This window comes from Streptopelia decaocto, assembly GCF_964273445.1.
Source record: "Streptopelia decaocto genome assembly, chromosome: Z".
NCBI classification, from domain to species: domain Eukaryota; kingdom Metazoa; phylum Chordata; class Aves; order Columbiformes; family Columbidae; genus Streptopelia; species Streptopelia decaocto.
In genome coordinates, this window is record NC_138657.1 from 6,071,536 (window position 1) to 6,085,816 (window position 14,281).

Genomic DNA, 14,281 nt, shown 5'->3' on the forward strand with positions numbered 1-14,281 from the left:
CCCAAATGTTTGCCTTCTTTTTGTTTCACGTATGGGGAAGGTTGATTGGTTGAGGATTATACTCATATTCCTCAGCTTCTGAGTGTAACCATCCTGAACCTGCCACATGTAGGTGATGAAGCTGGGAAACCCCACACAGATCTTCATGTCTTTGGGACCCAAGTTGCAGAAAACCCTGTTCAGGGAAACCTTCACCTCCACTAGCCAAACCTTACGAGGTGCCCAGCAGCCATGAATGTTATTTGTTAATGGACACAAGTAGTAGATGCAGATTTGTTTCACTGGCTTCTCCTCTCTTGTTGAGAGACATGATTTTTTTCCCCTTTTGTCCTTCCAGAGCTCCCTGGAAAAACATATTTACTTCAGTCTTGTGCACGTTAACAAATCTGGCCTGCAGAAAATATCTTTGTCTAATTGAGACTGCTCAAAATTACCTTCTGACATTGCTCTGAAGCTAACAAACAGATTCAGCGATTGAATTCATTATAAAGCTGTGCACAGGGGTTGTATTCAGCCTGGGAGTGATTTATACAAGTCAGTAGTATTCTGATGTGAAAGATTGCATTAAATTGACATTATGGAAGCCTATTTGACCAGTTGGTGACACATTTACATTTTTTGAACTGTTGAAAATAGCAGTGTATTGAGCCGGCTGCCAGTTTACAGTGCAGTTCTCAGTGGGAAGGCTCAATAGCACTAGACATGGGTACTAATCACCTGCAATCTTTTCACATATAAATTATGACATATTAGCTTTTTTACCTACAGTTGCTAAACAATTTAGCGACACAATTGCTGTCTTTTATCCAAGTTTACACATGTAATGAAATGGAGCATTTGCCTTGTCTGTTTAATTTTTGAGTAACTGAAGATCCTACGATTTGCTGAAAGTTTTTTAGAGCAGCTTGTTGAAACAGCAGTTAGTAACTTCTGGAGAAGATGAAGTTTTTATTGCTGAGTTTTATGGTAGAGAAGCAAATAAAAATATTTCTGCACATAAAAGAGAGACAGATGTATCATATTTAGTCCCACCAGTGATACCAAGAAACAAAGAGTGTGCAGAGAATTCGCAGAAATGTCTTGTGGTATTTTATTCTTCCTGTGGATGATAGTGGATTTTTAATTAACTACCGACAGCAAGGGGCTGCAGAGTTAATTCTTAGATTCTAAAATATTCATTCTGTTCTATGTCTTGCTATACTTCCATCAGTCATAAGATACAAATTGAATCTGACCACTTGTGCAGGCTCTGCAAGTCCTTGAAGTATTGGGCATACTTTATTTTTAATCTGGTCAAAAGAAAGTTGAGAAGAAATATTAGTCTTTTATTTCATTTGTCATATGGCTATGATATGAGTTCAGCAACTTGACAGGAATATGACCATTTTACCCTTTCCTGAAAGTCATTATACTTCTGATATTTTTCCAAGAGAGTATAACTTTTCTTGTTTGAAAAAACAGAAATAAAAAACAAAACCTAAACCAGAACAAAACAAACCAAAGCAAAGCAAACGAAACAAATCAAAGCAAAAAATAGGTGGAATTAAAACCACTGTTGTTTCAGTGCTTAAACTGGTCCTTAACTCCTGTTACAGGCTGATTATTTTGGATTGGTTCACAAGTAGAGATGGTGCCACATGCTTCAAGTCTAAGTAATGATTCTGTAAGAAAGACATGCCTGTCATTTAAATTCACCCATTCATTGTTGTTCTCTTTGCTGTTTTTAGTTTAAAATGCAGAGTATTGTGTTGTAACCTTTTAACACACTGACTGCAATTTTATCGTCATGCTGTTTTCACAGAGTTTAGTCAAAACATATTTGTAAGAAAAAGCGTGTGAAAACCAAGTTATCTGTATGCCCTTGTCCCTCAGCAATCACATATTACAGGGAAAGATCCCAACAGTAATTCCACGGTATCCTAAAACAGGCTTAAAGTAAGACATACATTTCTGGATTTTGCTAAAGTAGCTGGCCTATCAGTGTTAACTTTCCATGCCTATTGAATTTTCTCCACATGCCTTATTTGGTTTATTTCTTACAATCTTCATCTAAGAAATCGTATAAAATTGGGTAAGTACCTACTGAATGCCTTTTAAAATTATTGTCATAGTAGATGGTATGGATGACTTGAACAGGTTTGTTCTGACTTATCATTATTTTGGGGGATTCATGCCCCAATGCCATCGATATCAGTTGTTCCTCTGTTTAAATGCTTGTGTGGTGACATACCTCAGAGCACCAGCTGTGATAATGGTTGCTCAGAGGTGGTGTTTGCATCATGTGCATAAATGTTACTTGCTACTAACAGGCAGCTCACAGCACTTATGGATGAACCCTAGAGAGAATTCTTCTCTGTCATGAGCTGGGGTTGTTTTATTCAGTTTTATCTCAGAAAAGAAAATGCTGAAACTTCTATGTATTTAACAATGCAGCTATGTATTTAACAAGTAATCTTTGTTTCAAAGTGTTCCGGATGGCAGTATCCATAACTTAGCTCCAGCAGGCAGGAATATGAAGTATTGTTTTGCTCAGCACACAGACTGTGCATTTTCGAGATAAAAAGAATACTCACCTTATTGGCACTGCCATTGTTGAAAATCTGTTGTGATCTAGACTTTAATCACTTACGAGCTCCAGGTTCCTCACACAACACCCCTTCGCACCAAACACCATTGTTAGTAGTGGAAGAAAGTATTTTTTGTGATGTGGAAGAAAAGACAATGAGATTAAGTGACCCAAATCATCCTTTTCCAGCTCAGTCATAATCTGGGTCTGAATCCCCCCACATGCTTGCTCAAGGGCAGTCTTGCCACTCCTTCAAAGGTGATACTGCAGAAGACACATAAGTTACCTTGCCTAATTCATAACACAGGAGTTTCCACTAACTCAGGTAACCTGCCGCTTTAGTGTCCAATACTCATCACAGTTGACATCTATGCAGTTTGGTGATACAGAACAATGTAGCTGTTCAGGTTTGGTACCAAATCTACAGCAAATAATCAGTTCCAGCAACTCTCTCTACTCCTGAATGCTTTCCTTTAGGGGTTGGGTTCTCTTCCTTCTTGGAAGCAACCCTGTGAAATTATCTGAGTAACAGTAAAATTAAAGACAGGCGGAAGGTGAGAAAGTGAAATTGGTTTGCTTCCTATAATTATGTGTAAGCTTAGTATAAACTAAGCAAGGTAAATCATTTCAGGTTAATTACTGAGAAATGAAAGAAAAGCCTAAACTTCACTTTCTTTCAAGGCAGTCACTTTCTCTCATTACTTTGATCTGCTTGTCAGCATCTTTTGCTCCCTTGAACCAGTTTGCAGGCTTTTCCCAGGATCCTTTGCTGAACTACCGAGACCAGGCTGCTCTGCCAGTTTGGGGAGTGCTTCTGTTCCTCCTGGACATAGTCCAGGGCTGCCATTCCAGATGGTCACCCCACTTTCCATTTGTTCAGTTCTTTGACATTAAAGGAAGAGTTGAAGTACTTACTGCCTTATGTTCAGAATGGGCCACTGAGGCTATAAAGATCATTGAAAATTATTCCTACTGATCTTTCAGATGTTTTGGGACTGCTCTTGTAAACAGATTTTCACCATTCTGTGTCTTATTTTCATAGCCAAGACTATAATTCAAAAGAATTAACATTTTCCTCAAAATCCATTCCCACTCTACTATTAATGTTCTGCAGTTATAAATTATGAAATCAGGACAGCAGCTCTAAGTCCCTTTTCTCTGTTTGTGCTTAGTTAAGTTCTGGGTTTTTAAAATATTTCTCTTTTTTTTCTGCTAGATCGTCAGATGACATATCCATCATTGTATTGATTTCCCACTCTCTGTCACTGCCTAATGAGGAGAGCAACACCTTGCACTTTAATGCCTTTGTCCATTTGTCCTTTGTCTGGTGCTTCAGCAAGTAATTTCTCTGATGCTGTTTCTCTGATCTAGCGTTCCCTTCAATATTCCTTGGAGCTGAGACATCTCAGTTCATTTGGTGTCACCTAATAGCTGGAGCTTTCTTCTTCCCCCCCACCATCTCCTTTGCACAGATGGTTTTGTATGTTATCCTAGTTCTAACTTTCTTATTGTATATGGGTATTGGTAGTATTTTAACTTAAAACTGGTGATATGCTGGATTTTCTGAAGGCCTTTATCTCTACAGAGCACAGCTGGATGAAAAGGATGCCCATCTTGGAAGCCTGCTGAGGTTCCTTTTATATTTCCATATTAACTTCAGGTCAGCAGCAGCGCTGCAATAGCTTTATGTTTCTAGCTGTACTTGAAACTTCAAAAACTTTTTTTAGTCACTGCAAAAATTACTTTCATCTGGTTGCTTAGCTTGTATGTTGCTGCAAAGCTGGTAGAAGGTTCTTCAGCTTGATGTGCATGAATGATAAACCTGATACAATTTATCCACAGTTCCTTATATAGTTACCATTGAGCTCATATGATTTGCAAAAATCATCTTTTTCTTAAATAGTAATGACAAGCAATGTCTTACTCTAATGCCTCTCTTGTTGGTTGTATGTGATGGAGTCAGACAAGAACTATTAGGGAAAAAAAAGTTGCTGATAAAGACAGCATATTGTTTGAAGACTGGCAAAGCATTTTTAAAATGTGATGATTGCCAGTAGTATAATACATTTGAGTTGGGTATTTTCCTGCTGTTCTCATCTCCAGTATTAGACAATATTACTGAGATTTTTCATCAACCCTCCTAGAAAATAATTGTCTCAGTGCTGCAATTGACTTATTCTCTCAGTTCAATACAAGACCATCTTTTTTACATCACAAAGTCTCTTGTCTGAAAACAAAGACAAACCTGTATTCTGAAGAATTATCCACTTTTTGTTATTATATATATATATATACAGAGACATCTCTGTCTACAAAGCCTCATGCCGTTGTAGGATCTACTTATATTCATTTTCTAACATTTTTATGGTGTTTAAGCTTCTAAGTGATCAAATGAAAGCGTTGCTATTCAAAGGCTAAACTAGACACAGCTTATATTCAGTTTTTCTTATAGACTTCTCTTATAGAAAGTAGACTTTGTGTTACGTTTCTCCAATATTTACACAAGTCATCTCAAATTGTCTAAATGGTAACAAAAGTCAGGATTAAGAGAAGATAGAGGGTAACCATGCCTAATGTTATTTCAGCTCTAGCAGCCTCATGCAAAGCACAGCTAACGTGAGCCTAGGGAGAAAGCGCAGACCTTGTTTTGCATTTCGCCAAGCTATTGGTTATATGCAAAGGGACTAAACTACAAAAATTTTTAATTTTATGGTTTCTATATATAAAATTTAAATATGCAATTTAAAGATATTTTAAAATATCTGCTTCCAATTAGTTGCATAGACTCCTTCTATAGTCAAGGGAAAGAAGACAACACTGTCATAATTCATCCTACCCTAAGTGTCTTGAGTTTCCCGTTATGAATCCCCCTGGACATGTGTCTTTACTCTGTTAGCCACAGAGAGAGACAGGCAATTAGCTTAAACCAGAAGATGAATTTTTAAATGATGAAAGTTACATGAAATTAATTCATCCTTTTTTTGATATGGGAAGACAACATTATTTTTCATCTCATACTGGTTACCTCAGCTTATTTTAACATTGGTGTTCATTTACTTGTTTATTTGTAATTAATTCAACAGAGGCTTACTAGATAGGAAATCACTATATTGTAGCATTTCCTAAATGCTGAAAACAACTCATAAGAAGAAAATTGTGTGGATCCTTCAGTTATCTTTTGAATTGTGTTGTTAACAAAGCAAGGATTAATACCAGTACAGGTTAAAGTAGCCAAATAAGCGGGTTTTTTTCTGGCCAACAGCTTCAATATTTTATTTTAACACACACACACACACACACTCTGGAAAAAAATAAAATGCTCAACAACAGCTTGATTAAATAAGTACTTGAAAGACTCAAAATTGGACTAGGATATAATGTCAGTTTAAGACCACTCTAGTAATTAACATAATGAGGAAATTACATGACTTCTAGAGTCTTGGACCGCTAAGCTGTGTTATATGACTGGTCTTTGAAAGATACAGTATTCTATGGCAATTGTAAGCTTAATTATAGCACATTATCAACAAAGGGCACATATTTTTCTCTGCAACTTCAATAAAACCCAACCATCACCAACAGATCAGAAAAGGAATCAATGTCTTTTACATGTACAGCAACAAAGGGTGTCTCTCATTGTTCAGACACAAAACTGGTGCTGTTTTTTAATTATAATTTCTCACAAGCAGGAAATGGAGTTCTCAGATCTCAGATGGCAAAAGGCAAGTTGTACAGAGATCAACAGTCACCCCAATAAAAAGCACATCATGCAGAAAGGAATATTGGGATACTGAAACATATTTAGAGTCAATATTGGTCATTTTATCCTTTCAAATCAAAGCCATCTTTTTATTTTCTTGTGGTTATTGGCAAGGCAGCTGTAATTTTCTGCTTGAAGGACTTGAACACTCAGCTTTGGCATCTCCTTGGTCTTATGCATACCTCAGAGGAGGAGCTTCACAGAGCACAGCCCAATAGTTCACAGAATGCAGCAAATTAACAAGGAGTGTTGTGATTATATTATTAATATGGACCTTTCCTTTCCCATAGTTTGCCAGAAACTCACTACAGGTAAATTTCCCTATAAAAAGCAGCCAGTAGTAGATTGCAGTAGTAATAGACAAGTAGTTTGGAGGGATCTAATAAAAGACAAAAGGAGGTAAAGAGAGATACCCACTTCAAAACTGCACACTGTTGAATTTACCTATTCTTCACTGCCTAGGCTAGAATGCCAAACAGGTCACTTTATTGGCTTCTTCACTTGCCCATAAACCACAGCCTTAAGTTTGCAACTAGATGATCACTGTTCGCTTTAAGAACAGTGTGTAGCTCACTGTCTCTGCTTTAGGCTAGGCCAGGTCTAAAAACAGACCACAAATGTTCTCTATTACTGGTTTCATCTTAGCCAAAACCAAGACATTTGCAGCAAGATTTTTTTCTTTGATTTTGTTTTTCAACTCTGATGTCTCCGTATGTTGCCAATACTTTTTTAACACTGCTAACAAACACGCAGCTTAGACAAATGGTATTTAGAAGTATGCTTTGATTTCCTAGTTGCAGCTACCTGCCAGTGAATATTTGATAGCCATTCCAGAGGTCAGGCTCTAACCCAGTTTTTCCCCAAATCGTTTCAAGTTAAATGCATTATTCACATTAATAATGCTACTAAATTGTGCATTTCAGCATTGCCCTTCCTAAATTGCTTTTGACTTTGCAAAGCTTTCTTCTTCAATTCATTTTATGGAAATGTTTACAGTGGTAATTGAATTTAAGTTTTGAAATTAAATAAGGCAGCATGAAATCTTGGTTTATTTTGCCTTTTCAATGCTGTATTTAGGCTGCATTTTATCATTTAGGTACCATTATCTAGAGCCTTGGTAGAATAATTGATTTTACTCTGGCCAAGTACAAGGAGATTGTTAGAAAGAGAGGCAGAATACAGAAGCAAGGTATCCAAGAAATAGGCAATGAATAGCTACAGCATGATTATTTCCTGGGATAAACTTTGTATGACAACACCTTCATAAAAAAGTACCAAGAGTCCATCTGAAATGTAAATTAGTTATGGTTAAGATTTTATAGGACAAAAACATTTAATTGCACAAAATCCGTGAATTATGTTCCCTACTCTCTCTGTTAACTCTTCAGTAAGAAAGGAGGGGTTAACTCAGTGTTCCAGATCTTATCTCTGAAACACAAAAAAATCATCACCACTAACAAAAATTACTGGAGAAATTTCTGTAAACAGTTGAATCATGTCTGGCTCTAAATCATTGCAAGAGTGTACTGTCAGTTCTTTTACTGCCTTGTAGTTTTTCTCTGTGTATAACTTCCCTGCAGATGAAAGTTAAATTGAATAATGACCCATTTCCTATTACAATAACAGTTTTTGATCTTGCTTCAAAGAATCTGGGAGTCTAAGCAAAAATTCTCTGGTTATTCTGAATTTTGACGTACATAGGATCTGAGTCTGAAGTACTTTTTATTACTGTATATTTACAGTGTAAATTTTGCCTTTACTTGATGCCAATAGCATCACCTTCTGAAAATGGCATGCATTAAATTTTAGTGGAAATATATTAGTTTTTCATTGTTTTCAATTATTGACTGTTTTACCTAGCTATCCTTTCCACTTATTTGAAATAATGTTCTGTCTCTATTAGTGAAACGAAACTGTATTTTTCTTGCCCTCTCTTAAAATAGCAAAATGGCTACAAAATTGGCTAGGTAAGAATACAGAACAAAAGGATGCAAATGTGTTTATTTACACCTTCTTCTTCCATGGCAGGGTTTCAAAATAGCATCCACTTTTTCATAATAAAACTGTGTGTTGTTTCTGTAGTTACGTCTGAATTAGTCTTAGTCTCAAGCACAATTAGACACAGTTTTTGCCCCACAATACTTTCAGTCCTGACAAGACAAAACAGTGATAAAGAAAATACAGATGAGGGAGAGATACGAAGTGACCTTGTAGGGTCAAGTATCTTTAAGCAGCAAAATAATACCTGATGTAAAAACAGATGAGACGAAAGCCAGTGCAGGATTAAAGCAAAAGAATGGAGTGGAACTGGGTCTAATTCTATTTTCTGATAGCTCAGTGCATTATTAACTGACTCTGCTGCTTTATTAGCCCTGCACATTTGTTCCCAAGTGGTACTTCTTGACTAAGCAAGATACTTATATTTTCTTCATTTATCTGTCAAGATCTTATGAGTAAAATATACAAAGGTCTTGATCCTCTTCACTCAATAGGTTTCTCAGTTTTCTTCCCTATCATTTTAGTCTTTACACCACTTTAAGAATGATGTGAAGCTGTATTACAAGATGCTAGTTGACTTCAGAACACATTTGTTCGAAATCTACTCTTTATTTTCTTATTCTGTTCCCTACATAAAATTGACAGAAACAGATCTGTTCCCAGCTTGTCAAATGGTGAACAGAGATTGTATCTTTTTTGCTAAGTAAATAATGAAATTGTGACACAAACACAAAGCAGTCGTGGCAAAGAAACCTCAAATTAATCTAAATTATACAGCAACAAACTGCCTTGCAGCTTTCTTCAGAGGAGGCAGCAACATGCTAAACCAGGGTGACATTTACCCAGCAGTAAGCAGAAAAATGAAACAGTCCTATCTCAGCATGTTAGAGCATCACATAAAGTAGTTATGCACATTTTTCTTGCTGTTCTGAATCTTAGGCTATTCGTTGGTTTCATCATGTGTTTTCTCCCAGTAACATCCCAATCATAGTTTAGTGTTTGTCTCAGCAGCATACTTAATACCTTGGCTTTTTTTTTGTTTTGTTTTTAGTTTCCATGTTAACTCAGGTGTGCCTATATAGCAATGTATTGTGCAAGACCCTCTTTCCACTCAGCTTAATAACATTCATCCTGCTTGATCCTCAAGTAATGCAAGAGCGGTTTCCCTGCCAGAAAATATGACACAAGAGAAAAATCTTAGCAGAAAAGGTGAGAGAGAAGGAGAATATGAAAGAGAAATCACAGTAGGCAAAAAAATACTGCAATTTCTTCAATTATCTGGGTCTTGTTCAAGAGCACCTTGGGACTTGTAATATAGAGTGTCAGAGCAGGCTCTCATTGGAATTTTCTCACTGATTCTGGGCTGTATCTCTGTGTACATCTCCTCACAGGAGCTGAGACTTACTTGACAGGCATAAAGATAGAAATAGAGGCAAACTTTCTCAGAACAGAGCCATATTTTATTCTATAATTCGTGTTTGACACCAGGATAGAGCTGAGGTGATATCTGAGTTGACAGTGCTTGTGCTCACATTTAATAGTTTTCTTTAAAATATGTTAGATAATAGGTTATTTTAAAATAATTAATACTTTAGAAAAGTTAGTCCTTGGGATTACAGGAACTTCCTGCCTAATTATGTCCTGTACACAACGAAGTCTTAATTGCTTTTGTTGTTGGAGTGATCTCCTTAGAATCTTCATGTTTAATTAACCACAAGATGTATTAATCCTATTTCAACTCAGCCTTCCTTTGTTGTATAATTAAGCAGAAAAATACTTTTGCAATTAGAACTTAATTCTGTATAGAGCTGGTAAAAAGAAAACACCCCTATTAAAAACCAGATATCTGTTATTTCTAAGACAAAAGTAAAAATGTTTGGACCTATTTTAATGGATCATCTCTTTTTGAGAGGTAATAAGAAATATAACAAGCTAAGAAAAGACGAAAACTATCAGTATGGTTTTTAAAGGCCTTACCGCAGATGGTTAACAATCTCCTTTTGGCAACATCAGGAATACTACAAGGCCGTAACACTGTATTTATAAATATAGGAACAGAACCTCACTGTATATTTCTTCATCTGAATTTATTTTATTGTCTTCATTTCAGGATGTTCCTCGGTTTGTCTTATTAATACTTCAGTTACTCTTAACTCAAACACTGCCACTGTATAGCAGATATACAAATACTGTGGATTCAGTTTTGTGTTTTCCTACATAATGGTGAGCATCCTGAACTTTTAGAAACCTCAGTAGCACATTGGAGGAGAAGCTCAGGCTTGCTTTTTTGAATAAGTACCAGGCAGCTGATGTTGTTTCACAGAACCAAAGAATAAAAGTAGAAGATTTTTAGGAGGCGGTTTGTCGGCCCACTAGCTGACTTATATGGTGGTGTTGAGACTATAAAACTCAGTGACCAACTGAATTGGAAAAGCATGGGTGCCTCCAAACTCAATAAGGGCCTCAGAGTGTAGCAGTCACATAGTTGAGAGTGGCACACAAACCCACCACAGAAGAAAACCATATTGTTTTGAGTGTCTGTCATTGAGCCTGTGAAAGTTCTTCACCCACCTCAACATGATCTCTGGAAATACCACTCTTTTCTTCCCTGTGTAAATATGTGTTGCATGATAATACATGTACAGTGAATGGAGACACCCTGAACTAAAGCATGTGGACATCACAACAATGGATCGCACATTAGGAGAAAGTGAGCGAAATCCGAGTGAGTGATAGCCTGACCATCAGTAGAGAGGTACCTGGTGACTAACAAATGAATAATACATTCATTTTGCTGCTTGATCTTGCCTGTTTCTTGCCCCTAGATCTATCTCCACTGGGAGGACTGATTTCCTCAAAATAAACCTCAGACCTGCTTTGAAACAGCTGCCAGTTTAGTTATTAGTGGCTGATCATTTTTCACAGCATCTGCCATCAAACCATTTATTCTTTTCACTCCCCCCAAATACATATCAATATAAATTGCAAGACGACAGTAGGATTTGCTTTGTGTTCCAAAATACATCAGAGGGGTTGTTTTTATTTCAGAGAAGCTTAGAAGTCTTGTTTTCCAAGGTTCACAGTAATAATTCATAGTCCTAGAAAATCTTTTGATATTAGAAATTAAATCTTTGTTTTATGAGAATTTCAGAGTTATTTGGGGGTTATTATCAGAGAGTTTTAACATGGTTCCCTCTATTTTCTTTATTCCCTGTCCAGCTGTACGTAACTTTGTGTTGATAAGGCAGTCTGACTCTATCCATATGACCAAAATGGGTTTTGCTGTAATTCTAAGATAATTTTGCATTTAAAATACACATCATAAATAAAACACAAGAGAATGAATGAAAGGTCTTTTGAGGACTTTGCGTGTCTGAGTTACTTTACATCTCTTCATATGCATATGGGGAGGGTGCAATCTTTCTCCTTTTTTCACTATAAGTTTTAAAATTTTCTGATTGCATTCCACTCTTACAATAAAATGTCATATAACGTTATCTGGTATTAGTTCTAATGGAGCAATAACAACACCCACTATCAGGGCAAGAGAAGATCGGTGGCAAAGGACCACAGTGTTGTAATTTTTGACACTCTGAAAAGTCAAACCTCAAAGGGAATAATAGCATTCTGGAAAACAGTTGAGAAATTGGAAAGAAATGTTGTCACATTGAGTAACATCTAAGTCTGTGATTTAAAATAATCTGTCATCTATTATGGAAGCTAATTTGGAAGGTGGAAATTGTGGCTAATCAATATACATGGCAGTCTTCCCACATTGCATGAGCCTTTCCACTTTGTTTTGACTGAAACAAGAAATAAATATTGGGAATTAGATTTTATTTCTTACATTTAAAGATATAAGCAAGTTAAATTTTAATGCAGAAGAAAATAAATGAAAACATTAAAATTAATTATTGAAATTTAATCTGTTCCTCAGTTTTATAGATAACTGTAAATCTCATTTGAGCATTGCACTTCAGCCATTTAGGCAATGTAGTTAGTCTTTAAAACTAGAATAGAGACTTCATATGGGGAGCTTTCCAGACATCATCTGTCACTTTGCATTGTATCACCCCATTATTTCACAGAATAAAGGGAAATGCATAAAAAGATACTCAATGCCATGAATCTAGAAAGGCATTGTTTATAAAATTCAGATGTCTTCACTGAACTGCACTTGATTTTAATTGTCATGTAGCAGGGGTAAAAGCAAAGGCAGACAGTTCTGTTATTCTGTTATACTAGTTAGTTTATCACACTGACTTTAGGACCGCATTGCTCACAGAAGACTGTAGGAGCTGTTTGGGAGGATTTTTACAGCTCAGGAACTACTCTTAACTAACCTATTGCAGTAAAGTAGTTTATTTTTTTTTCCTTATATCTGATAAATCCTCTATGTGTGTGTCTTCATCTTTCGATTTCTATATATTTCATATCTGTGAATACATTGTGCTGTATTTCACATTGTATTGCTGAAATACCTTCACCTTACAATGAATTACTTACATGAGCAATTAAGCAAGTAGCCAGAACAACACATCTTATGTTATTACTTAATTGTTTCATCAGCCATATTTCTAAACTCTTAAATTAGCATTATATGTCACAGTGCCAAGCAATCTTCACAATATTGTTTATTTTATTAAGTAAAATTGCACAGAGTTTATACTTCATAAAGAACAGAAGAGCTATTGCATAAATGGACAAAAGGTGTTTTTCCACAGAAGAATTTTTCGGCGTTACTTGTGACCAATGGAATTTTAAAAACAGTAATAGTAACTATGATTTGTATGAAAGACAATATTTTTCAGCCTGATTAAATAAATGACTGGAGGATAGTCAAGATGCTGACAGCAAGCTATATATAAAAAGCTTAATTTATTGCAACATACAAACATGTTTGTGAAACATTGAAGAGTAAGTAGTCAAGGCATAGAATATAATTAGCTAAGCCCACCATAAATGTTAGCATGGGAGGGTGGTGGGAAATATTTGAAATCTGATTACTCAAGTCTACATGACTTTCGTAGTATCAAAACCACCATTATTAAATGCACCTGCTTTAATAGTACTTCTAAAATGTGATTGCCAGAACACACTATGCAAATAAGGATGACATGCAGAATTTAGTGTTGAATTACAAATATCCCAGGAAGCATAGCTGAGTGGATAGAAAAGTGTGATCTCTGTAACTTCATGCAACAAGAGCTTCAGGTATTTTTTTTGTGAGAACTCATAAGAATCTCTTGCTCATACAGAAGCTGAAAGATTTTTCACTCTGCTGTGTTTCTCTCTGATTGAGGTGAAATCACTTTGTATTAGCTAAAGCTCACAGAAGCAAAAATGTGTGATTTAGGCCAAGATGTTATGAGGAAATACCGAATGCTTGACACTGTGTTGTAGCAATATAAGCTCCTATGGTATAATACTTATGGAGGAAGCTTGTGGGAAGGAGGAGAGGCAGTAGAAAATCGATGTGGAAATAAGAGCTTGTCCATCCAACAAAGAACAAGCAGGTGTTCATATATTTTCGGTTCTTGTCATCACTTGGAGGAGGAAATGCTACTTACAAGATGTATTTTTTCTAGATGTTTGCGGCCTTTTTAGCTGGGATGAAAGGTTTGATTTGTACAGCGCATCAATGGATGTTGCATGGATGCTGCAAATTAATGTTTGAAGACCTGTTTAGATACCTTAATTTATAGTTTAATCTTTTAATCATATTTATTTCGTGTTATTTGCTGTACATGTTTCCAAATTAGCACATATTTGTGCAAATATGCAAACTTTCAACAAATATGGACATATTTATAAATTATTTAACGTTTCATAATAGCATTATAAATACATTTACTTTTTTTTTTTTACTGAGTTTTATACACATTCAACAATTATTGTGCTGTCCATCCCACATACTGAGTAATCTTGAGCAGTGACTCAGCTTCCTTTTGTTTTTG

General features: G+C 35.9%; 1 protein-coding gene across 2 annotated transcripts in view; it reads left to right on the forward strand.

The window, feature by feature from the left end:
* Positions 1-14,281, forward strand: part of EDIL3 (EGF like repeats and discoidin domains 3) — a 252,572-nt gene that overhangs the window by 206,731 nt on the left and 31,560 nt on the right. The window lies entirely within an intron of this gene.